Source organism: Musca domestica, unplaced genomic scaffold (genome assembly GCF_030504385.1).
Source record: "Musca domestica strain aabys unplaced genomic scaffold, Musca_domestica.polishedcontigs.V.1.1 16, whole genome shotgun sequence".
NCBI lineage: Eukaryota > Metazoa > Arthropoda > Insecta > Diptera > Muscidae > Musca > Musca domestica.
In genome coordinates, this window is record NW_026712219.1 from 9,859,302 (window position 1) to 9,886,370 (window position 27,069).

At 34.4% G+C, this 27,069-nt stretch overlaps 1 protein-coding gene across 7 annotated transcripts in view; it reads right to left on the reverse strand.

The window, feature by feature from the left end:
- Window positions 1–27,069, reverse strand: part of LOC101890318 (rho GTPase-activating protein conundrum) — a 249,626-nt gene that overhangs the window by 44,580 nt on the left and 177,977 nt on the right. The gene's annotated exons all lie outside the window — the stretch shown is intronic.

Consider the following 27,069-nt stretch of genomic DNA (forward strand, 5'->3'; position numbering starts at 1 on the left):
TTATTTTATTTTTCCACTTCCATTATCGGATTTTGTAATGAAAGTCACTCAGTCACTCTTAATGCACTACCCAAAGAATACGAAATGAAAGAAACCACCCAACAAATAAAAAGGTTCTAAATTCTCCGAATAATGTTTCCCTTTTTCCGGCTGACCTCTGCAACAACAGAAAAAGGCCCAGCACATTCGTAACACTTTCTTTATTTTATGGTCATAAAAACATGAAGTGTGCAAGCCTGTTTCTTTCTTGCAATGCCTTTTTAACATAAATAATTAAGATTTGTTTTATTAATGTCATATTTTGATGGGCTCTCCAACGTTTTATGGTTATAGTTTTGGTATTTAGTTGTTTTTATATATGTGAAAAATATCATTAATCTTTTTGTTGCTGTTAGTTATTTGGCACACGCTTTTGTTTTCCGTTATGGGGATTTTGTTTTCAAAAAAATTATAAAAAAAATGCAAAAAAATATTTTGCCATCTCCATAAAAACGTGTCAATACAAAAGATGGTGTTGAAATGCTGGAGATTAAAATTATTTTATATTAGTTTTGAAAAGAAATTAAATTTCTTAATAATTTGTTTTTATTACACCATAAATTTCTTTTGTATTGAAAATTTGTTGGCAAAATTTTGTGGTATTTTGAAAACCAAATCTGCATTTCTTTTGTTTTTCTTTACCGTTTGTTTTTCTGTTAATGTTTATCTGTTGAAATTGGTTATTTTAGCTATTAATTTGTGAAGTTAACCTTAACCCAAAATCGACTATAAAAAGATAGTAATATTGAATAGTTAAATTTAAATAAAAACCTAGTGAGTCAAAAGAAACATATTTCATGAATTATAATGCCAGTGTGACATATAAAGAGAATTATTTATCAAGTATCTATGTTTATGATTGACTTTTCTTCAAAATTTGAATATAATAATGATAGGTGTTATTAAAAGAGATGTATTCGTAAAACATTAAGTTCGGCCGGATGAAAGTTCGGTTCAGATGAAATTTTAATACCCTCCACCTTAGGGTACAGGAATCATTAGAACCCATTTTGACCCACAAATACCAATTTTTAGACAAATTCGTGGGAAAATGTTGCAAAAATCATCAAAATACCGAATATCGGGCGGTACCGGTATATGGGAGCTATACCAAAACGTGGACTTATACATGCAATGTTTACCAATTATTAGACAAATCCGCGAAGAAATGTGGCAAAAATCATCAAAATACCGAATATCGGGAGGTACCGTTATATGGGACTATACCAAAACTTGCAGCAATATAGCTCATTTGCAATACTAACCATCCTAGACACTATACAAATTGTTCTGCTAAATTTTGACGCTTTACGTCAAATAATGTGGGCTGTATCGTGATTTCAACAGGCAGACAGACAGACGAACATCGTTAAATCGACTTTTTTTAATTTTATGCTAATTATGAATATATATACTTTATGGGGTCTATGACGAATATCTAGAGATATTACAAACGGAATGACAAAGTTAATATACCCTCCTTTCCAAGGTGGAGGGTATAAAAACGTCAACAGTTGCACTTTTTTCTAGAATAATCCTATCGACTATATCAGAAGTAGTAACTTTAATAGCAATATGTAAGAAAAAAAGGCGGTAAGTTCGACCGGGCCGAACTTTGAATACCCTCCACCCTTTGAAACGAATTTGGAAATTTTCCAAAAAAAAAAAAAAAAAAAAAAAAAACAAAAATTCCTTAAAAATTCTGTTAAACTTTCAAAAATTTTATTGGGATCTAAGAAGATGTGGACCTGCAGAGGCAACTTTTGTCATAAGCCATTAGAATACTCAAAGACGAAACTAGAAAAAATTTCGATAAATTCTGTAGTCAAAATCATCAAAATACCAAATATAGGGAGGTACCTTTATATCGGGCCTATACGAAGACCTGGACCTGCATAGACAATTTTCTGTCTCAGGATGTAATTCCTATTAGGTACTTCAAATACGATGTTTCAGACAATTACGGTGAATAGTGTACCTAAAATAGTCAAAATACCGAATATGGGGAGGTACTGACATAAGGGGCCTCTACGAAGACCTAAACCTGCATTTTCCTCTCTACGAAGATCTAAACCTGCATTTTCTGTCATAAAATTTACTTCCCATTACGAACTCTAAATACGAAATTTGCTACAACTCCGGTGAATACAGGATGAAATGAAAAAAAAAGTTATTCATGATGGAATTGCAGGGTGATAGTGTGATTTCTTTATATTTGGCTTGGAAACCACAAGTGGCAGTCGTTAGAGCACTCCAGCATTTAAATGTGAATAAATCTTTTGTGTCTCGTACCATCGCTCATTACCGTCAAGGAAGTGGACGGAAGAAAACAGCAACATCAGCAAAAATGGTTGGAAAAGTAAAGAAGCGACTTGATCGAAAACAGCGTCGCAGTAGCCGAAAAATGGCTCACGAGCTGAACATATCGCAATATTCCATTCGGCAAGTATTGAAAAATGAGCTCGGGGTAAAGCCATTGAAATACCAAAAAGGTCAAGAACTTACACCAAAACAGAAAGAAAATAGACTCCAAAGAGCTAAAGAGTTGCTTCGCTTTGCCGAAAGTGGCGAACTGCCGAATTTGGTTTTCTTCGATGAAAAAATATTCGTTGTCCAGCAGTTTGTAAACAAACAAAATGATCGTGTTTACTTGCCAAAGAGGTCAGCTGAAAATGAGCACTTTCGTTTGGCCACCAGAACTCAAGCGCCGGCCATGGTGATGGTGTGGGCCACCATAACAGCCGATGGTCGCTCTCAGTTCGTAATAATCGACCGTGGCATCAGAGTAAATATCGAATATTATCGCGAAAATATTCTGGAGGGTGTTTAAAGCCTTGAGCTCGTAAACATTTTGGCACCAGAACTTGGACATTCCAACAGGACTCAACACCATCGCGCTCAGCACGCGCCACCCAAGAATGGTTACAAAATGAGGTTCTCGCTTCATTTCCAGCGCTTAATGGCCACCAAAATCTCCGGATTCCAATCCGGTAGACTATTGTGTCTGCAGTATTTTGGAAAGCACTAAAAAATACCAAAGTGTCGATCACCTCAAGCAAGCGCTTCGACGGGAATGGGCCGAAATACAGCAGATCAAGATTCGGGCAACGTGTGACGGTTTCATTGCCATAATTCGTGCCCTGTATATACTTTATGGGGTCTCCTGCTCCTAATTTGGAATTACAAACAGAATGACCATTTTGTGGAATATACTCTCCATATTGTGGCTGAAATTCTCAAAATAGTAATGGTTCTCTTGCAATGAAAATTTAGCATTTTATGCATTTTGAAGTTCTTGCACCCCTTTTTCTACCGATTCGTTTTCGGATAAAGATTTCCGTTTAGGAGATGCTTGCTTTTGTGGGCTTACCTTTTTCTATACACAAGACAATTTTAAAACACGCTTACCTGCAAATAAAATAAATAAATAATTTAATTATAAATAAATGAATAAATATTAATATAAATAAATTAAATAATTAATTAATTATCAAAAAAAAAAAAAAACATACATCAATATTGAATTGGATAAATCAAAAACATAGCTATCTATCATCATTGTCAGATCCATTAAATGAATTTATAAAATTGTTTCAATTTCAAGGTGTCAAAAATTAACAGCTAAAGTCCAATGCATTGCATTGAGACCCTTTAATTAAATTTCAATGCTAAAAATAAATCACAAGCGTGCGAATAAAAATTGGCACACACATACACACATTTTGACAAATTGGGCACCGTGGCCATAACAACTGTTTTTGCGATTTTTTTCTTTTGGCTTTTATTAATTCAAATTATGTTTTATTAAACTGTTAAATATATGGTCATGGTCAATTATAATTACATGCCAAATTCTGTTTGCCTTTTAATTAATAACCCATCTTGATTGGTGGTGTTCCGACAAAAATATAACAAATAGTTTTATAACACAATTTTGCCGATACTATTACGAGTGAAAAACCTCGAAAATCTCCGTTGTGGAATATTGCAAAGCAGCCGACAAAAAAGTCATTTTTCATTTGACCCGATGCGAATAATATGCCATAACACAAGATATCGTATTTTTTTGTAGATTTTTTAAGCTATTTCTTTGGGTTGCTGGTCTTGCGAGTTGGCTGCTATTGGTCTCTAGTTAAAATCAAGACATGAGTTTCGAGTTTAATGCTTGATGTTTGACAACAATCCAAGATGTTGTTGTTCAGATAATTATGCAAATTATTAATGCATGGCAGACGAAAGCAAACAAAAAACTATTGATGTTAAAACTTAATTTTGGGAGAGAGGCGTAGCTAGGCAGCATGTTAAGGGGGTAATGGAAAGGAGAATGGATGTAAAAAAATTTATGAAATTATAATTTTTGGTGTAAAATCTCCAGTCCATCAATAGGTTATAGAGATGTTTTCTTATAGTGATGACCGAAAAGGTGCATCAATGTAGAAAGCGGATCCTAAGACCCAATTGAAAGATAATTCGTTATTAGTTTAAAATACTTTTTTTAACCCTTCTTTGCATAGAGATTGAAAATGTCCATCATAATAAATATTATCCAAAATTTATATGAAAGGATGAGTTCGCCTCAAGGTTATCGTATCTGGAAGACTTGAAGAACAATGAACTTTTCCAACTGACGGTAAAACATCTTAAAATATACAATTCGGTTTCAAAAAATGAATTAGTTTCTCTTTCTTAAAAAACGAAAAGAAGTCGGAAAAAGATAAGTAACTTGTGTTTATGTTATTTTTAGAGCGGATTTTAAAAAGTTCACCTTTAATTGTACAAATAGATTTATACCCTCAGCCATATGGAGAGAGGGTATAAGTATTTGATACGACCAAAACGTATTTAGTCGAAAGAAACGGTCTTAGACCCTAGTTCTTTTTGAGGACATTTGGAGTCGATTTAGCGATGTCCGTCCGTCCGTCTGTCTGTCAGGCTGGAGCGCACGATAAATCTCGAAGGAGAATCCGATTTGGTCTAAACTTGGTACATGGTAATATTATTATCAAACTTAGATCGAGTTCGGAGATAGGCAATATCGAATATTATCGCGAAAATATTCTCGAGGGTGTATCAAAGCCTTGGGCATGCAAACATTTTGGCCGCAGACATTGGATATTCCAACAGGAAAGGTTGAAAGCAAGGTTGGCACTAAAAATATCGGTCTACTCCTTCTGGTTCTTCCACCCACAAAGGGTTAAAATTTGAATATCCATGAAGCTATTAAAACACGAAATTAACATCCGATTCCATTCAGACTAGGCACACCTCAATTTTTCCAATTACACAAGATCTGTTATAAAGATGGTAGAGATCTTACTATCCCATCTAATACCTCCCCCCACAAAGGTTCAAAGTTTTGTATAAATAAAAACGATTATGAAATCCGAAATAAGCATCCGGTTCACTTCATACTTCACACAACCCAATTTTTGTTTTGACACAAAATCTGCTGTGAAGATGAAATATATCGGTCCACTCCTTCTGGTGACTCCCCCACAAAGGGTCAATATTTTTAATATCCATTAAGCTCATAAAACGCGAAATTAACATCTTTTTTCATTCGGACTTGGTACATCTCAATATTTCCACCTACACAAGTTCCGTTATGAAGACCATTTCTTCTGGTTACTTTTTGAACTTTCCGTCTATTTGTGATTTCACCGGAATTAAAAACATTCACGGTTTAATGGAATATTTGACTTTTATTTAACACAAATGTTATGCTCTATTTCACCTACTAAATATTACCCGATGACCATCCAAATTTGAAGGCTTCTGCCCAGCCCTAAGATTTAGCCCGATGCTAACTTCCTCGTCAGGCAAAATCAGGAAATTTTCAGTTTTTGGTTCATATCAACCCCTAAATATCATGCGATTGTCTCGAAAAGCAAAAGGGTTCTATTCCGACCATAACCCCACCTCCATTTTCAATTTCGTGAGGATCGGGCCATAATTGCGACCTGTAGAGTGATCGACTCAGCTCGGTGAGATAGGAAGATCCATATATACTTTCCTATATGGGAAACCAATATTTCGAGGTGTTTGTGATCCCCCCTCAAAATTTCTACGCCATTGACCCCCAATTTAAGTCAGGTGTTCAAATCCAAAAAAAAAAAAAAAAAACTCAAAATCCACTAGCCAAATATTAGCCAAAGTAAACAAGATAACGCCAAGCTTAGACTAAGCAGAATTACTTCAGTGAATGAATATGACAGCAGGCTAAAGCGAAATAATGCTTCCAGCAAAATGTAGGCAGCATTCGTTCAATACAACTACAAAAACACCAAAGAAAGAAAGATTGTTTTGCAGTCATTTGCATATTAAAAGATTTAACTTCAATTATTGTGAATAAAATTGAGAGACAGAGAGAAAAAAACCTCTACGGCTTTGTTTTGAAAAGTGGGTTACCACGATATTAGACATTGTCTCGTATGATGGCCGATATGCATGTGGGAAAATTATTACCCATATGGGGAAATACATCTGTCAACATGTGTTTGGGATTGGGATAAAACAAAGAAAGAGAGAGAAAAAGATAAAAACAATCAAACAAAACCTCCATAGAAATGTTTTCTATAGAGAAATATTAATTTCTTAATCATGATAAAGACATCATCGATCATTATGTGGGACCATATGAATAAAATAAAAAACAACTTTCGTATTTGATTGTTTTAGAATGTTTCTTTTTCAACTGACCATAATGAACACAAAAACTAGATACATTGTTAAGAATCCACCCACCATCCAGTCAACAAGAAATCTAGCTTTTAAAGAATACCTTTAGCCAAGTCATTTATGGCATACGTGCATCCATACATATGCTCAAGTGTAGTGTAGGTGGTCTCTGGAATAATTTGCCAGCTTTAACCATTTCTCTAGATACTCTATCGCACTCCGTAAATCCTTAAGACCTCCAGAGTGTGGATAAAAGAATAAATTAGAAAAAGATAAATAAAATAAACGTTCAAAGTTTGCCGCCATACAAAGCAACAGATTTTGTGTTACAAAGCATAGCCTACACCCAAGGTTGGTTTTTGAGGAAGGGGTTTGAGAAAATTAAAAAAATATTTGACGCATGGACATTTTAATCGAAAATTGTCTTAATTTTCCCGAATCACTCGTTTTCCCTCTCGTTTCCACCCCGTTTCCTTAGATTTAAGCATTAAGACATTGACGTACAAAAAAATTTGTTCTGGGTACATTTCAGTAAAATTATATATCAGGGAACTCTTTCGAGGGAGAAAGGCACTGTTTATTCATTATTATAAAAATAATGTACAAACTAAAAAGGTAAATTGAAATATGTTTCTGATGTGTCTTTAAACTGTTTTGAAAAATCTAACATTTGAACTTCAGCACTGTAGTTTCTGTGAAATTTTGTAAGTTCTCAGTACAGAAGTATCTGGCAACTTTCGATTAATTTTTATTTCACATTTTGGGTACGCAGACAAAATAGAGTAAAATTCCATACACTTATTTCAAAATATATAGTACGTTGGCATACTTAATATATCTCCTATCTAATAAAAGAGAATAGCAATTGACTTACTTGCTTAACGATTCATCAACGCCTAGATAAAACGGCTGAAGCTAGAATCTTAAAATTTTAGGTGAAGGTCACTCTTGGTCCAAAGGGGTCAGATAATGCAGGGTTTTGGGAAATTTGTAATAGAACGGTACGAAAAGTATTAATACTAAATATGGCACCCTTTTGTATTTGAGAAATCAGTAGAGCTAGAACTCTTATGTTTTGGAACGGTGGTCACTGATGGAGTGTATGATAGATGTACCAAAGGGTTTATGAAAATTAACACTATAAGTATACGAAAAGTATAAAAATGTACTAAATTTGGTTCCATTTTGTATCATGTGAACGGTCAGAGCTAAAAATTTGGAATGGCTATCATTGTTGAGGAGTAGAGTCGATGTAAGGAGGAAGTACACTCATGTATACGAAAAGTACTAAATGGTACTCAATTTAGTACCATTTGAATTTGGGGGAACGGATGGTGGTGGAATCCGAAAATTTAAAATTTACATTACTGGCGGTGTTTAGTATAGGATATGGAGGACGTTTTGCAATAATGTGCACGAAAAGTACTAAATGGTACTAAATTTGATACAATTTCGATTTAGGTGAATCGATAGAGCTCGAATTCGGAAATTTAGATATATGTTTTGCAAATTCTTATGTGTAATAAATTTGAAACAAATTAAATATTGCGTGAACCTATAGAGTTGGAATCCTGAAATTTTAAAATAAAATTTTATTGGACTGTATGATGTTGGTAGTTGCGCTTAAATGTACTAAATGGTACTAAATTTGGATCATGTACATTTTAGTAGAACCAATAGAGTCGGAATCATAAAATTTGGAAATGAGATAACTTTTGCATTCTATGAATAAGGAATGGAGGTAGTTTTACAAATTTGTACTTATGTGTACTAAATATGGTACAATGTAAATATTGGGTGAACCGGTAGAATTGGAATCCTGAAATTTGAAAATAAGGTTTTCATTGGACAATGAGTGAACTAAATGGTACTAAATTTGGTACAATTTGGTTTGAGGTGAGCGGATGAATTTTGTATTGGGGTCCGTGTTGGCGATGGGGTTGTGAGTACGGATATGTGTTGTACAAATGCACGCAAAAGTACTAAATAGTACCAAATTAAAATCACAGTTGGTGTCGCGGATAGAGAGCTGTAAATTGCTTTGGATATGTGTCTTAAATGTTACTAAATTTGGTATTGGGTGAAGGGATGCAGCTGAAATCCTGGATTCGGAAATGTGTACTATAAATGTAGAATACCCTAAAATATCTCGTTGGGTGTTGTGATATTGTGTTCACTGTTGGTTTCAAGTAATTAGGTATGGTGGTGGTCAATTTTTATTACGAAAAGATGTTGAATTAGTTTTTGGACAGAAAAATTGAATGTGGGTCCATTGTGAAATGGTTTTACTAATATTCTCCTCCATCCATCTCCTAAAGAAATTAAAGATTTTGATGACTTTTTTGTGTAAAAGGAAAATATTTTAATTTTATTTTTTTCCGAGAAAGAGAAAACAAACACTTAAATCATAAAACATATGATCTTCGCCTTAACAAGGCAAAACTCAAAAAACTTTAAAATTTATGTAAAGCCTTGAAAATCGGAAAATAAAAATTAATCAAATAATTGACAAAAACTCCCTAGATGGAGATTCTTTATCAATGTCTTTTAATATGTAATGAATTATTTTTATTAAATTTATGTTGGGGGAGTTTCTAAAGAAGTGGGTCAATATTTTCCATTTTGTAACTGACATAATTCTGATATAAACATTGCAAAGTTGCAGATTTGGACTAGATCGACTTCTTATTTCACTCTTTATGAGATAGTGCCAATTTTTGAAATGAGCCGAAGTAATTCGCTTCATATAATACTGATAAAAATATTAGGATGTACCAAATGTAAAACAAAAATATTTTCAAATTTATGCGAAGAATTGTTAATCAAAAATTTAACCTTTTGTGGGGGAGGTACGACAAGAATCACATCAGATCTCTGGTTAAGAGAGACATTTCGGTAAATATAAACATTGAAAATTTTGACCCATTGTCGATATTTTATTTTTTTCCCAGCCTCTTCAATTTCACATAGCTAGGTACATATTTACAAAATATTGAATGTTCGAACATCTAAATATTGACTCAACATAATAGCCATGAGAAAAACGTGAAGCAAACATGTTAAACATGTTTTGTATTTTTTCGATTTATTAAAAATCCCTGTTACACTGACTGATTAATATTCCCAACTTCAGCGGTAGCCAACAAAAAAAAAACGAAATATCTTAAATATTTGTTGTTGTTGTAAATTTTTTTTATGTCTGTAAATTGCCGCGTAACCCAAATTTTTAAAGTCGAAAAAAAACCAAAAAACACCTTACACACTGGCGACGTTACCAATACACCTTACACATCTCACGCTTAATGTTCGGCCGAACCCCTCCTCCTCCTGCTGGCATCAAAATGTTTGATTATAAATTCCAGCAGTGAGTAGTGCATAATCCGTAAATACTTTGCGTGAGCGCTAAGCTTAGGCAGGCCAAAGAAAAGAGAAAAAACAGCTGCAGTAACAACAACAACAACAATATTGATTTATGTTTTTTTTTTCTTTCTTTTTTTAACTAACATTTATTTATGTCTGTTACTTTTTAATATTTTTTCTGGGATGACCTATCTTCGAACCCACAAATGAGAAAGGTCGGCCAATCAATTCAAAAGTTCAGTAACTCCAAGAAGTTTGCCTTTTCTTTCTTCTAACTTCAATTTCAAATCATATCGTTAAGTATTCCAAAGTAATTTTCGTAGCTTTAATCATAAATGATTTGAAAACAAAACAAAAAAAACAATACACTCAACTGTAATTTGCTTTCTTTCATTCTCCCTCTTTTCCTTCAATCGAAATAAAAACGTTCTTATCGTTAGGCAACCTCCATTGTAAGTCTGGAAAAGAAATAAAGTCTGCACGCAGGCGCCTCTTATGTAAAATAGAATTTGAATATTTTGTTTCTTTTTTTTTTTTTTTTTCATTTTCTAAATGAAACTTTCATGTATGCCACCATGCCAAGAGCCATGATACAGTGATTTCAATTTAGATACCCAGCCATGCATTCTAGGGGATTAAGACAAGTGAAAAAAGTTTGAAGCTTTTCTCATCCACTACTGTGGTGAGTTTTGAAAAATTGCTATAAATGCCGATAGGCAGTGAAATTAGAATGATTAAAAATTAATTATGAGCCACCCTTCAAGATGTATGCTAATATTAATGGAGTTTTTGGGGCGATTTGGTTCGGCCATCATGATGGAGGCAATGTTTTTAGAAACATCTGGATTTTTTTTTTTTTGAATTTATTAAGTTTTTTGAGCAGCACCTAATTTTTGTAAAAAAAAACAACGCAAATAACTTGCATCTAAAAAAATTAACCTTAAAAATTGTCGTAGGGGATTATCAGAATTAAAAAGAGGGATTCTGAAAATATGTATTTTTTCAAATATTTTTTAAAAAAAATTTAATGCGACTTTTTAATTCTGAAAATTTGAAAATTTTGTCAATTGTTCAGTATCTTTTGAACACCTGTTGAACGTGGGTTTTTAAATGTTTTTTCAAAACTTTGTTATTGATAGTGATATTAATACCAAAATTAACAGCTTCAGCCCTTTTCCTGCTCTATGTACCAAATTTAGTACCATTAAGTACCTTTCTTACACCATACTTGCAAATCGGCTTACTTATATAAAAGCTACATATTCACAGTGATACGAATACAAACAATTATATTTCTAGTTCTATTCGGAAACTACCCACCGAATTTAGTACTTTTCGTACACTACAGGGTGAGATAAAACAATTACAACGAACTTCAGACTGCTGTCATTTCTAAGCCACTCGTCCGACAGCTGTTAAAATTATTCCGGTGACAGCTCATTATGTGGTTTACAAGCGTATAAAAGTATTTTGGTGATAATTTTCCAGAAATAAAGTTATTCGTGATGGAATTCAAGCGTGATAGTGCGATTTCTTTATATTTGGCTGGAAAACCAAAAGTGGCTATCGTTAGAGCACTTCAGCTTTTAATTGTGAATAAATCTTTTGTGTCTCGTACCATCGCTCGTTACCGTGATACTGGTAGCGTTGCCCGACGTCAAGGAAGTGGACGGAAGAAAACAGCAACATCAGAAGAAATGGTTCGAAAAGTAAAGAAGCGATTTGATCGAAACCCCCGTCGCAGTGGCTGAAAAATGGCTCGTGAGCTGAACATATCGCAATATTCCATTCGGAAAATATTGAAAATATGAGATCGAGGTAAAGCCATTGAAATTCCAAAAAGTGCAAGAACTTACACCGCAACAGAAAGAAAATAGACTCAAAAGAGCTAAAGAGTTACTTCGCTTAACCGAAAGTGGTGAACTGCCGAATTTGGTTTTCTCCGATGAGAAAACAATGGTTGTCCAGCAGTTTGTAAACAAACAAAATTATAGTTTACTTGCGAAAGAGGTCAGCTGAAAATGTGCACCTTCGGTTGGCCACCAGAACTCAAGCGCCGGCCATGATGATGGTGTGGGCCGCCATAACAGCCGTCGCTCTCCGCTCAAATTAATCGACCGTGACATTAGAAAAAAAGCCGAATATAATCGCGAAAATATTCTGGAGGGTGTATTAAAGCCTTGGGCACGCAAACATTTTGGCCACAGACCTTGGACATTCCAACAGGACTCAGCAACATCGCACTCAGCACGCGCCACCCAAGAATGGTTACAAACTGAGGTTCCTCGCTTCATTTCCAGCGCAAAATGGCCACCAAAATCTCGGGATACCAATCTGTTGGACTATTGTGTCTGGAGTATTTTGGAAAGCAGGGGTGGCACTAAAAAACACCAAAAGTGTCGATCACCTCAAGCAAGCGCTTCGCCGGGAATGGGCCAAAATACCAGAGCAAAATTCGGGCAGTGTCACGGTTTCATTGGCCGTTTGAAAGCGATAATTCTTACCAAGGATGACCAATTTCGAAAAAAGAGTTATAGTGCGCATCGCCAGATAGACGGACAACCCTAGATCGACTCCGGATTTGATCCAAAGAAACCTAGGGTCTAAAATCATTGTTTCTAAACCGTTCCTTATGTTTTGGCCGTATCAAATGATATATACCCTCTTTAGGCATATGGCTGAGGGTATAAAAAGCTTTAGTGCATCTATACCACATCCCATCAGCGACCTTCATACCAAATTTCAGAATTCTACCCATCAGCGACCTTCATACCAAATTTCAGAATTCTACTCTATACTATGTCCATATCCTGATTCTAAGCTACTTGTTGTCTTTGAGTAGCCTCAAAATGTAAAATAGCAGTTGTCATTTTCCTTCAGGTACACATTTGGAACTCGAAATCCCCCTTGGCATACAAACTCAATATAGCGGACCTTATTAATAAGTTTAATCACATTTAAAATTGATTTGGAAACATATATTAAAATAAAGTGGATAAATGCCTTCCAATTTTATTTTTGTTATCAACTCTCTAAGAATATGATATCGTTAAAAAATTGTTTTGTTATTGTTGAAGATTTTATCAGTTGTTTGCTTATGTCTGGAGTATTTCCCCATTGGCTTAACCTCATATTACTCTCTATTAAGAAGAGAGAAAAGTTTTTCAACTGATAGCTTGGCAATGTTTGCTGATCGATACCAATATTAGGATTTCATCCTTGGATTTTTCAGCTTTTTGATATTACGACTTTGGTGAAAAGCAATCTTTTTAAGTATATAACCTTTTCAAGTGAATGAGAATCACTCTCACTTCTTGCCTATATCAAAAATCATCACAACAAAATATAGCAAAGCTGCCAACACATTTTCAATTAAGAACTCACCGTTAACTCGGTGTCTCATAATTACTCTCTTTAATAGAGAGTAATATGAAGCTAAACCAATGGGGGGAATACTCCAGACTTAAGCAATCAACTGATTGAATCTTCCACAATAACCAAATATTTTATTTTAAATATTTTTATATATTTCAAACAATTTAAAATTATTTTTATATAACTTCAAAAATGCCCAGACTCATAATGAGGCCTATTTTTAAAATCATTTGAATATTTTTGTCAACTACAAATTTTCAAAACATTTTACAGCTTTTTATTTACTTTGTTAAAAATTTAACTACCAAATTATTCATAGCCTATGAACAACTGTAAACATGACATAATAGAAACCCAAAACGTAATTTACATAAATATTTTCAAGCCATTCAACTCATAGGCGGCGTTATTGGTAAAATATTTTAAATTTTTTATGTATTTTTCGTTTTTTTTTCTTCAACTACGGCGTTAAAATTGTCAACGTTTCACTTGCCAATAACATGATTTATTTTTAAATGCCGTTCGTGAGCGTTTATTTTGTGCAGCTATTTTTTTTTTATACCCTCAGCCATATGGCTACAGAGGGTATATATCATTTGATACGGTCAAAACGTGCCTAGTCGAAATAACGGTTTTAGACCCTAGGTCTCTTTGGACCAAATCCGTTTCAGAACATTTGGAGTCGATCTACCGATGTCCGTCCGTCCGTCCGTCCGTCTGTCTGTCTGTCTGTCTGGCTGGTGCGCACGATAACTCTTGAAGGGAGTATCCGATTTGGTCCAAACTTGATACATCGTAATATTTTTGTCAAACTTAGATCGAGTTCGGAGATGGGCAATATCGGTCCACTCCTTCTGGTACCTCCCCCACAAAAGGTCGAAATTTTCAAAAAAATTATTTTTTGCACAGAAAGAGAAGCGATAAACCGATTTTGCCCCAACTTTGCAAATCTTAATATTTGCGTCAGTGTTAGGTCAAGTGTGGAAATGGACAATATCGGTCCACTCCATCAAGTACCTCCCCCACAAATGGTCAAAATTTTGAATAATTACAACTCTCATAATATGTGATGTAAGAGTCCGATTGTCTTCAAATTTCACACATGCCAATATTTATACTAGCCCAAGGTCTGGTGTTAAGATGGACAATATCGGTCCACTCCTTCTGGTACCTCCCCCACAAAAGGTCGAAATTTTCAAAAAATTTATTTTTTGCACAGAAAGAGAAGCGATGAACCGATTTTGCCCCAACTTTGCAAATCTCAATATTTGCGTAAGTGTTAGGTCAAGTGTGAAAATGGACAATATCGGTCCACTCCATCAAGTACCTCCCCCACAAATGGTCAAAATTTTGAATAATTACAACTCTCATAATGTGATGTAAGAGTCCGATTGTCTTCAAATTTCACACATCTTAATATTTATATTAACCCAAGGTCTGGTGTTAAGATGGAATATATCGGTCCACTCCTTCTGGTACCTCCCACACAAATGATCAAGATTTTCAAAAAAATAAAATATATAAAAAAAATATTTTCTGCACAGAAAGAGAATCGATAATCCGATTTTGTTCCAACTTTGCAAATCCTGATATTTACATCAGTTCTAGGTCAGGTGCAAAAATGGATAACATAGGTCCACTCCATCAAGTACCTCCCCACAAAAGGTCGAAATTTTGAATATTCATCACGCTCTTAAAACACTTGAACAAGATTCCATTCCAAAGAATCCGAAATAAACATCCAGTTCTCTTCATATTACACACGTCCCATTATTTCTACTAACTCAAGATCTGGTGTGAAGATGGGATATATCGGTCCACTCCTTCTGGTACCTCCCCCACAAAAGGTCAAAATTATGAGTATCCATGAAGTTCATAAAACGCAAAATTATCATCCGATTCTATTCAAACTAGGATGATGTATTTTATCTGTATTAGATGAAGTGTGAAAATGGAATACTTCGGTCCGCTGTATCTGTTACCTGAGGCATATTTCCATTTTCCGAAAAGGTGCACATACCTCATATAAAGTACAAGAAGTAGTCGATATAGTCCAAATCTGTCACGTTCGTAACTCCAGGCTGAGGGTATACATCTGTCGGCAAAACCGACTGATACTATTTTACTTGTTTGTTTATTGTTTAAGTTGGGAGGTATTTAAATGTTGTTTTAGTGAAAATTGTTTAACATTCATAGGGATTTGGTGGGCGTTTTTTGGACTGAGAATAATTTCCGTAGAGAGTAAAATGCCAAAACTCGTTAACATTTTGGCTAGCAACAATAATAAAAAAAATGCAACAACACATATGTCATTTTGGCATTTATGGATTTATTTTCATTTCATGGTGACATAAATTGGCATTGAATGCCGGATAAGTGTAGCTATCAAGCGGATAATGTCAATGACTGGCGGAAAATAATAAAAACAATGCACACACACACACACACACAAAATGTGCAGTCAAATATGACTGAGGGACAGACAGACCTTCATAATAAAATTATTTACTATAAAAAATGGATATAATGTGATAAACACGATTCAAAGTGCATTGAGGTAAGTTGATGGGGTAGGAGGTCACTTAATTATTAATAAAAATCAAAAGTTTTTGTTTAGGAAACTCAAGTTTAAACAAATATTGAAATCACTTGATAATTAATCAAAACTGATTTTCCCTTTCAGTTTCATTTCACACTTTCACTGGACAAGAAAAAAAAACGAACGAATATAATATTAAATAGATTAACGTAATTTTATTGTGGACGAGATTTTTCTATATTTTTCCCAAATATGTTATTTTGACAAATAAAAGAGAAATTTCTTTTCATTTAAATGAGAATTTGGAAAAAAAAATCAAGAAAAAATCACATAAAGGAAATTCCTCGTTTCGATTACCGCTTAATTAATAATTTTGTACACATCAGTCACGATTAGACCACCGGGGATCCATGACAGCCACTATTTTAGCCACCGCCGCCCCTTTGACTAGAATTAATGTTCCACTGTAATTTTGGCTTTGGCTTCAGTGATCATGTTCGACTTCTAAGCTTGAGAAAAATTAATCATTTCTTATTCTTCGTCGTCGCATTAATTGGCCATCGACGTGATTCACCATCTTGTTCTACATGAGTTTTAGAAACTCATTAGGTTTTTTAGTTTTGTATTTTCGGTTTTTGTTTCTCGATTTATAATTTGTATAATTTATCTATGCTTTCTTAATATTCTTTCTGGCCACCAAAGAAAAAAAGCAATTTGTTTAATGGGAGTTATCAAATCGATTATGTGTAGTTAAATAGTTTTGGAAATTTAGCGGGCGGGATGTTTAATAATTTTCTGTGTTTTTACTAATTTTTAATTTGAAACAAGTGAAAGAAGCATGCAGTTGGTCCCACCCAAACTTCTAACGTTTTTATGTGTTTTATGGCCACCAGGAATATTAAGAAAGTATAGTTAACAAATACATTGAAATTATCCTATTGACATTTGTAATGTTGTTATATTAATTTATTGTTGGAGAGTTTGTTTTTTACTCTCCACGGAAATTATTTTTAATCCGAAAAAAGGCTAACTAAATCCCCATGAATGTTTAATAATTTCCAATAAAAATTTAAATACTTTCCGGCAAACACAATCCGCTCCAGTTATAACTGAAATAAAAGTGGTTGCAAGAAATTCAGAGCTCAAGATTTGCTCTTTTTTAATAGCGAGTAAAACACATTTGCAAGCGAGAGTTTTACACGAAGTTTACTCTTCACTCTTTTGTTGAATGTGGGAGTGCTCACCATTTTTTTGTTTGAAAAATAAAAGCGAGAGTAGAAATGCTCTATAAAATATTTTACACCTACATGAAGCCCATAGAAAAATCTGATATTTTCAGAAGATCTATATGAGGCGTTTTACCCTTAACTGAGTTCTTTTTAAATGAGTACTTTTAAGAATATTTCAACATATTTTTTTATTATTAGACATTATTTTCTAGATCCAACGAACCGTTATTTTTATTAACGAGTTCCTGAGCACATCCTTCTAAATTTGCTGTTTCTAGGAAGAGTACGCATATTTTTGGCTTATAATTATAATTTATATTCTCTCTCTCTCTGGAACCTGAATTGACATTTGTTGTTCTAAAAAGCAATAATTACCAGATATAAATTATGTTATTGTTTATAAAAAGTATATTATGTTTCTGGTGGATCTATAGACTATCTGTGATTGTTTTTATACCCTCAGCCATATGGCTAGAGAGGGTATATATCACTTGATACGGTCAAAACGTCGAAGTAAAATCCGTTTCAGGACATTTGAAGTCAATCTAGCGATGTCCGTCCGTATGTCCGTCTGTCTGGCTGGCTGGTGCACACGATAACTCTCGAAGAGAGTATCCGATTTGGTCCAAAGTTGGACACAGTTTGTCAAACTTAGATCGAGTTCGGAGATGGGCAATATCAGTTCACTTATCCTGGTACCTTTCCCACAAAAGATCGAAATTTTCAAAAAATATATTTTCTGCACAGACAGTGAAACTATAATCCGATTTTGCTACAACATTGCAAATCCTAATATTTGCGTCAGTTCTAAGTGAGGTGCGAAATTGGACAATATCGGTCCACTCCATCAAGTACCTCTCCCAAAAAGGGTCAAAATTAGGAATAATTACAACTCTCATAAAATGTGATGTAAGGGTCCGATTGTCTTCAAATTTCACACATCCCAATATTTTTATTAACCCAAGGTATGGTGTTAAGACGAAATATATCGGTCCACTCCTTCTGGTACCTCACCCAGAAATGGTCGAAATTTTCAAAAAATATATTTTTTGCACAGAAAGAGAAAAGATAATCCTATTTTGCTCCAACTGTGCAAATAATAATATTTGCGTCAGTGCTAGGTCAGGTGCGAAAATGGACAATATCGATCCACTCCATCAAGTACCTCTCCCACAAAGGGTCAAAATTTGAAATAATTATAAGTTTTATAAAATGTGATGTAAGGGTCCGATTGTCTTCAAATTACATAGATCACAATATTTTTAAAAACCAAAAAATCTAGTGTGAAGATGGAATAAATCCGCCCCTGCTTCTGGTACCTCCCCCACAAATGGGTCAAAGTTTTGAATAACCAAACCATCATAAAAATTTTTTTGAATTGCCGTAATGTTCATAAAACGCGAAATTAACATCCATTTCCATTCAGACTATGCACATCTCAATATTTCTATCACAACTAGATTTGTTATAAATATGGTAGAGATTCGACAATTCCTTCTGGTACCTCCCCCATAAAGGTTCCAAGTTTTGAATGATCAAAACGATCATAAAATCCGAAATAAGCATCCGGTTCTTTTCATATTTTACACACCACATTATTTGTACTAAAACAATATCTGTTGGGAAGATGGAATACATCTGCCTACTCCTTCGGGTACCTTCCCCACTAAGGGTCAATATATTGAATAACCATGAAGCTCATAAAACGTGAAATTAACATCCAGACTTGGTACATCTCAATATTTCCATCAACATCAAGATCTGTCGAAAAATATGGTAGACATCGGGCCATTTCTCCTCCTGCATTTGCTGGCCCTGGCATGGCAGAAGATGCATCAAAGCTTGGGAACATTGATATGTCAAAAATGTTTAAATGTTTTTTTCAAATATAAGTAGATTTTTATATGTTTTCTTATACGACGTCATTCGGAGGTTATTACAATATGCGTTTTCAACAATTTTTAAATATTTAAATAATTTTTCATTTTACATTTTCAATTTCAAAATTGGTTTGACAGTTCATTGTCCTAGCAGCTGTGTCGATGTGTCTACCTATGTTCTTCTACCATGGGCCCTGGTTAAGGGATATCCTTTTGGCTAAGATATGTACAAAAATAAGGAATGATGCATACTTTTAGGGGCATTATATTTAAGGTTAATACATGGTAGAAAAATACAAGTTGTCGCATCGACACAGGTGCTGGGACCTAACCAATTTTGAAATTTAAATTTTTGAATGGAAAATTTTTAAATTAAAAAATTATTTAATTAAAATTAAATTTGTAAATGTAAAAAAATTTAAAACATCGTATAGGAAAATATGTACAATGTTTTTATTAAAGAATATATTTAAAAAGCTTGACATTTTAATGTTCCTTAGGGTTGATAAATCTACCTGTATTTTTCTACCATTGCACTATGGGTAAAAAGCATGATTTTTTGGCATAAAGTCATTTTTTTTTTTGGTTTCATATTTTGAAATTTAACTGATTTCCTAAATGTAGATACCCATATTAGAAAAAAAATATGTTTTATATCAATACGGGTGGCAACCCTTATTTGCTGGCGAGCTTTTAAAGTCAGCTGTTTGAAAGTCACTTTGTTTTGGTACAACTGGCGGTAAAGATCAGCTAAGTTCAAGTGCTTCTGATTTGACAAAATTGAAAAAAAATAAAATGTGTAATTATGGAAAACGTTAGTGCAGGTATGTAAAATTAAGACGAGGTGCCCTTTTTGTCATAATTGTCTGTTGTTGTAATATTGTGAAATGTTTCGTTTATGTATAGCTTTATATAAAATCTATAAATTGTAGCTGTGTTCCGTGGAGTGTAACTTGTGAATGGCAAAGCATTGCAAAAAGGTATAAATGCCAAGTTATTAACAAAAGTGTGTTAATTAATGAGTAACTAGCCTTTTTTGTTCTATTTTGTGCCAACACGTGTTTTGCAGATAAACACGTGTTTGCACATGCAGCGCTTATTGAAATTTGGAGCAGCAACAATCGCTCAGAAGATGCACTAGTAAAATATGTGGTACAGAACATCAATAATATCACTTTAAATGAAGACCAAATGCGTTTGATATCAAAACAAGTTAAAAATTTTGTAAATTATATAAAAAAGCATTTGCCAAAGTGCAACCGTAAACTAGAGCGATTTAAAACTAAACATTCAAAATGGTTTAGCAAAAGTATAATTATAGTAATGAATGAGCAATATGTTTCCCCATATATGTTTCATCTTGGGAGAATAAAAAATGTATACAAAACAAATTTCACTTCAATAGCTTCATAAACAAAAAAGTTGGGTCAAATCGGCTATATAGCAGCTATATGAAATAGTGCCCCAAATCATATGAAAATTGGTAGGTCATCTTGGGGGCATAAAAAATGAATACAAACCAAATTTTAATTCAATAGCTTCATAAACAAAAAAGTTGGGTCAAATCGGCCAGATCGGCTATATAGCAGCTATATGAAATAGTGCCCCAAATCATATGAAAATTGGTAGGTCATCTTGGGGGCATAAAAAATGAATACAAACCAAATTTCAATTCAATAGCTTCATAAACAAAAAAATTGAGTGAAATCGGCCAGATCGGCTATATAGCAGCTATATGAAGTAGTGCCCCAAATCATATGAAAATTGGTAGGTCATCTTGGGGGCAAATAAACTGTATACAAAACAAATTTCAATTCAATAGCTTCATAAACAAAAAAGTTGGGTCAAATCGGCCAGATCGGCTATATAGCAGCTATATGAAATAGTGCCCCAAATCATATGAAAATTAGTAGGGTATGTTGGGGGCATAAAAAATGAATACAAACCAAATTTCAATTCAATAGCTTTAAAATTAGAGTTTATGCCAAAATAAACGTAAAAAAAACCATAGTGCATTGGTAAATATCTCAACTAATTTCCATACACCATTTGACCTAAAAATATGCTTCTAAACACAAATATTTAGCTATTATTTAAATTGTAGCATTTTTTTTTTTCAATTAAATCAAATTTATTCCTCATCTGCAGAAACAGCTGTTCCCAAAGAATTTCAAGTTAACTTATTTAAGCAGTTAATAGAAAAAACCCAACAGCAGCCTGGCAAAAATAACTACTTTAGATAAAGCGATATGCCATAACAGTACCAAAGCCGTGGTCGTCGCCGCCGGCGGCACACAATGCAAATGGTTAAAGTTAAATATTTTGCTATTTGCCATAAAAACACAACTGCATCCAGTTATCCGCCTGATGTCTGGCTGACTTGGTGGTTGGCTGGCTGACTGGGCATAGATGTGTGGAGGTATTTAGCACTCAAATCCATAGAAACGTATGCCAAGGAACGGGAGAAGAGGGGAATAATACTGTTTTTTTTTTTTTTTTCTAATTTCAAGGTAATTTTAACTGTTCATTGTTAACTATTCTTAACAACGGCAAAGAAAGAAAAACAACCAAGACCGACAGTCAGCCAACAAATGCAACTCTACAGCCAATGACAGAAGCAAAAGTCAAAGCATTAGTTGTGGGCAATAGTTTTGTGATTTTAAAATTCGTTTGTGTGTGCGTTTTTTTTTTCTTCTTCTTATTTTCTCGATAATATTGAATGAAATATGGCTAAAGTTATGAAAATGTGGTTTCTCCACAATTGATACAATGCAAACAATAGCAGAGGAGGTGGAGTCGGAGGGGGAGGGGGAAAAGGCCAATTGCAGTATTGTATTAAAACGACCTTGTCTTTTTTTTTTTTTGGTTTTGCTTCTCATTCCCATTATTATTGCATATTCGATGCGGTGAGGAATAGTATTGGTCTTAGACAAAAAGAGCGTCGAAAAGCGTCTGTGTAAATAAAGTACACACGCCGACACTCGTATCGTTTGTTTTCACAAAACACCCACTATAAGCGTTTTTTTCCTGACTACATCACCTAGCATGCCGAGTAATGTAATAATTACGAGACAAAATGTAGACAAGTGTTGTCTTTCTTTGCTAGCTAGCAGGCTGGCTGGCTGGCTAATTGAATTGATCGTAAATTGCAGTTATATATAATTATAATTATATTGTCTCTTTTGACTACAGAGTCAGAAGATAATTATAAAAGTTGAAGAATATATATGTTTATTAGCCGGTTTATGAAGGTGGGGGGGACGAGCTTAAATGACCAGCAGGTGAAGCTATTAAGATGATGGGATAAGATAATTAATACCCACCATAATACCACGATATTAGATTTAAGAACGATGATTATTAGTAATATACCCAAGGAAGGTTTGCTTTACATGAAAGATATAGAAGCTACATAGAAGATCAATATAAAGTATTCCATATCGGATAGAATGTATCAAACATCTATAGAAAGTTTTTGCACAAAGAGGCATATCTGGTCTTCTATGCCTAGATGACCTGTTGAAGGACTTTTATGTGTAGAGAACTTGGAAGCGACACCATTTATTGAGATTACTTCTTGAAAGTCTTCTAAGTATAGAAGATTTCTGAAACGCCTTCTGTGCACAGAATACCTATAGAAGATCTTTAAGGTATAGGAAATCTCTACAAGGTATTTTATAAAAGTCATGTAGACGGTCTCATATCTATAGCAAAACTACAAAATATCTTCCATGCATATGAGACCTACAGAAATTTTTGCTATGTGTAGAAGACCTACACAAGGTTCTTCCAGGCTCGGAAAAGATTTTCTAGCAACATGGTACAAAAATAATAAAATTTGCTTATATTTTTGAACGTGCCTAATGAGTAGTGCATACTTTTAGGGGCCTCGTTTAGGGATATTTAATAACTCGGTATTTGTAAGGAATGATGCATACTTTTAGGGGTTGTGTAATTAGAGTAGAAAGACTGATACTCACAGAAATTCGAGCCAGTGCGCTCCTGAGAACAGAAAAAAATTGAGCAAATTCAATTGTTCAATGTCGCTTGAATATGAGTGAGCATATTTTCCTCGTGTTTGAATTGATGCAAAATTCGTTCAAAATAGAGCTGATTCACTCTTAACGAACACATTTTTGTTTTTATACCCTACACCACAAGGTTTTCAGGGTACTATGTCTTTGTGGATTTGTTTGTAACAGGCAAAAAGAAAAGAGATAGGCCAATAGTTCCTTTTGATGATCTGCATAGAATCACATTCTTAGTCGATTTATGCATGTCCGTCCGTCCGTCTGTCCATGTATTTTTGTAAACAAGGGACAGTTCGCATTTATTGTCCTATCCAGATGAAATTCTGCACAAATCCTTTGTTTGGTCCAAGGACGAACCCTATTGAAATTGGAGATAATCGGTCAAAATTTTGATATAGCACCCATATATATATATATATATATATATATATATATATATATATATATATATTTGTGCACCAAACGTGTAATATCTGTAATATCCGAATAGTATGTAATTTTGCACGTACGATTATATAGCTATAGCTCCCATATATATTGTTCATCCGATTTGTTATTTTTGTCCTCGGCAGCCGTAATATGTACTCTGTAACAACAATATTTGGGGAATATATCAAATACAGCTCAGAAATACATTTTATCGAGATCGGTTCAGATTTGGATATAGCTCCCATATATAACTTCGTCCGATTTACCTTTGAAATTGGATTGGATATTTGCCCAAATTGGATGAAGTTTGACACTTACGACCGAATTGAGTTTAGAAGCTAGTATGTCAAATTTGGTGAAGATCGGTTCACCAAATTTGACATACTAATATGCACTCCGTACCAACGATATTCAGGGAAATATATCAAATACAGCTCAGAAAAATCTTTGCCAAATTTTATCGAGATCGGTTCAGATTTGGATATAGCTCCCATATATATCTTTATCTGATTTCAAATTAATTTTGCACCAAATGGGCAATAGAAGTCCGAATTTAAAAGATACAAATACTTCGGCATATTTAGTCCTTTGAACTTTAAATTATAATTATAATCATAGCATGTATGATTGAATTCTCCCATAAAAACTCTTAATTGTTATGCGAAGCTCTACTAAATTAGCAAAGTGGTGTAGGGTATCATAAAGTCGGCCCGCCCGACTTTAAGACTTTCTTTACAGGTTTATCATCCTTTTGTTCTATGTATTATATTTTTCTGTACAAGATCACCCCTCTACCCCCAACTTCACTCCCTTCCCTCTCGTGATGTGTAAAATTTGAAGGGAATCCCATGCTTATTCCTCATTTTATAAGTGTTTTGGTTATTCAAAAGTTTAACCCCTTTGGGGGAGTACACCGATACCTTTCATATTTGCAACAGATTTTGTGTTGATAGAAATATTAGGATGTATAGGGAGGTATCAGAAGGAGTGGACCGATATTGCGATGTTTGAAATTTCAAGATAAACGGTTGCATATTTGCATTTTATAAGCATTTTGAGTTATTCAAAATGTTGACACTCTGGGGGGAGGTACAAGAAGGAGTGGTCCGCTATATCCCACCTTCCATTATATTTCATTTTGGTAAAAATATTGAGATGTGCGAAATTTTAAAAGCATCAAATGCATATTTCATACTTTATTAGAGCTATAACTATTTTAAATTTGGCAGATACTTAATGGAGTGGGCCTATATTGTCCATTTTTCCACCTGACACAGCACTAATGAAAATATGACGATTTCAGCTAATAAAAATATTGAAATGTGTGAAATTTGAAGAGAATCGGATGTCTATTTCTTACTTTATGAGAGTTATAATTATTCAAAATTTTGATCCGTTGAGGGGGAGCTATAAGGTGGATAGCACTGATAAAATATTCATATTTAGAAAGTTTGACAAAATGTTGCTTGATTTATGAGGTAAGTGAAATTGTTGACCTTTAGCGAGGGAGGTACCAAAAGGAGTGGGCCGATATTGCGCATCTCCGAACTCAATCTAAGTTTGGTAAGTAACAAGTTTCGACCAAATCGGATACTCCTTCGAGAGTCATCATGTGCTCCAGCCAGCCAGACAAACAGACGAAGGACACCCCAAGATTAACTCCAAATGTCCTGAATGGCTCAAGTGGTTCTAGGGTCTTAGGCCTTTATTTCGATAAGGCAAGTTTTGGCCGTGTCAAGGAATATATGTCCTCAGTCTTCTACAAATTTTAGAATAAGTTTAGATTTGTTCGAATTGGTCACCGGTGGCACGTATTATGGCTTTCAAACGGCCAATGAAACCGTCACACGCTGCCCGAATATTGCTCTGCGGTACTTTGGCCCGCCGAAGCACTTGCTTGAGGTGATCGACACTATGGTATATTTTAGTACCAACCTTGCGTTCCAAAATACTTCAGACCCAATTGTCCAACGGATTGGTATCTGGAGATTTGGCCATTGTGCGCTGGAAATGAAGTGAGAAACACCATTTTATATCCCTCCTTGGGTGGCGCGTGCTGAGTGCGATGGTGTTGAGCCCAGGGTGAATGTTCAAGGTCTGCGGCCGAAATGTTTACATGTCTAAGGCACGCGATAATATTCGGCATTTCTTCTGATGCCACGGTCGATTAATACGAGCGGAGAGCGACCATCGGCTGTTATGGCGGCACACACCATCACCAAGACCGGCCCTTGAGTTCTGGTGTCCAACCGAAGGTGCAAATTTTCAGTTGACCTCTTTGTCAAGTAAACACGATCATTTTATTTGTTTACAAACTGCCGGACAACGAATATTTTCTCATCGGAGAAAATCAAATTCGGCAGTTCACCGCTTTCGGACAAGCGAAGGAACTCTTTAGCTCTTTTGAGTCTATTTTCTATGTGTTGCGGTGTAAGTTCTTGCACTTTTTGAGATTTCAATAGCTTTCCCCGAGCTAATTTTTCAATATTTGCCGAATGGAATATTGCAATATGTTCAGCTCAAGAGCCATTTTTCGGTCACTGCGACGCGGGTTTCGATCAAGCCGCTTCTTCACTTTTCGAACCATTTCTGCTGATGTTGCTGTTTTCTTCCGTCCACTTCCTTGACGTCGGGCTACGCTACCAGCATCACGGTAACGGTCGATGGTACGAGACACAAAAGATTTATTCACATTTAAAAATATTCAGAAATTCCGCCATTTTTGCTTTCAAATTCAATAAAATTTAAAAAAGTAAAATTATGGCGTTTGACTTTGTTGCAGTTTTTTATCTCACCCAGTATATACCAAATCTTGCTTTGGTAAAAAATATTGGCATGTATGAAATTTGGAGAGATCCGATTCTCTCTTATTTTGCTTATTCGCTTATTTTGCATTTTAAGAGCTTTCAGGCTATTCAAAATTTTGAACCCTTTGTGTGGGAGGCAACAGAAGGAGTTTGCCTATATATACCATTTTCACATCAGATCTTATTTGAATAGAAATATTGGGATGTGTGAAACTTGAAAGGTATCCGATGCTTATTTCGCATTTTTTAAGAGGTTGTACAAAAAAGTTGATCCATTGTTGGGGTGGTAATAGAAAGAGTGGGTCCATATCTATCATCTTTACACCTGAACTTGTGTTTACAAAAATATTGGAATGTGTGGAAAAGAGTATCGGAGGGTTTTTTCGCATTTTTTTCTGTAAAGCCGAACAATCACAAATCAACCCCTTAAGCGTATTTTCTGTTTTTATTAAAAGTGTTTTTTTTTATTAAATAATTTTTTGCGGCCCTCTTTTTTTTGCAAAGTTATGCAATTTTTGTTTAGTTTTTTTTTATTTTGAATTTATTTACCTAATTTTTTTATGATTACGACTTTACGATGACAAACAGAAAAAAAATTGTGACAAACGTAACCAAAGCTAACGACGATTGAATGGTAAAGAAACAGCAACAAATGGAATGGAATGGAACTTGTTTTTCCAGATAGACAGATACATAGAGGAC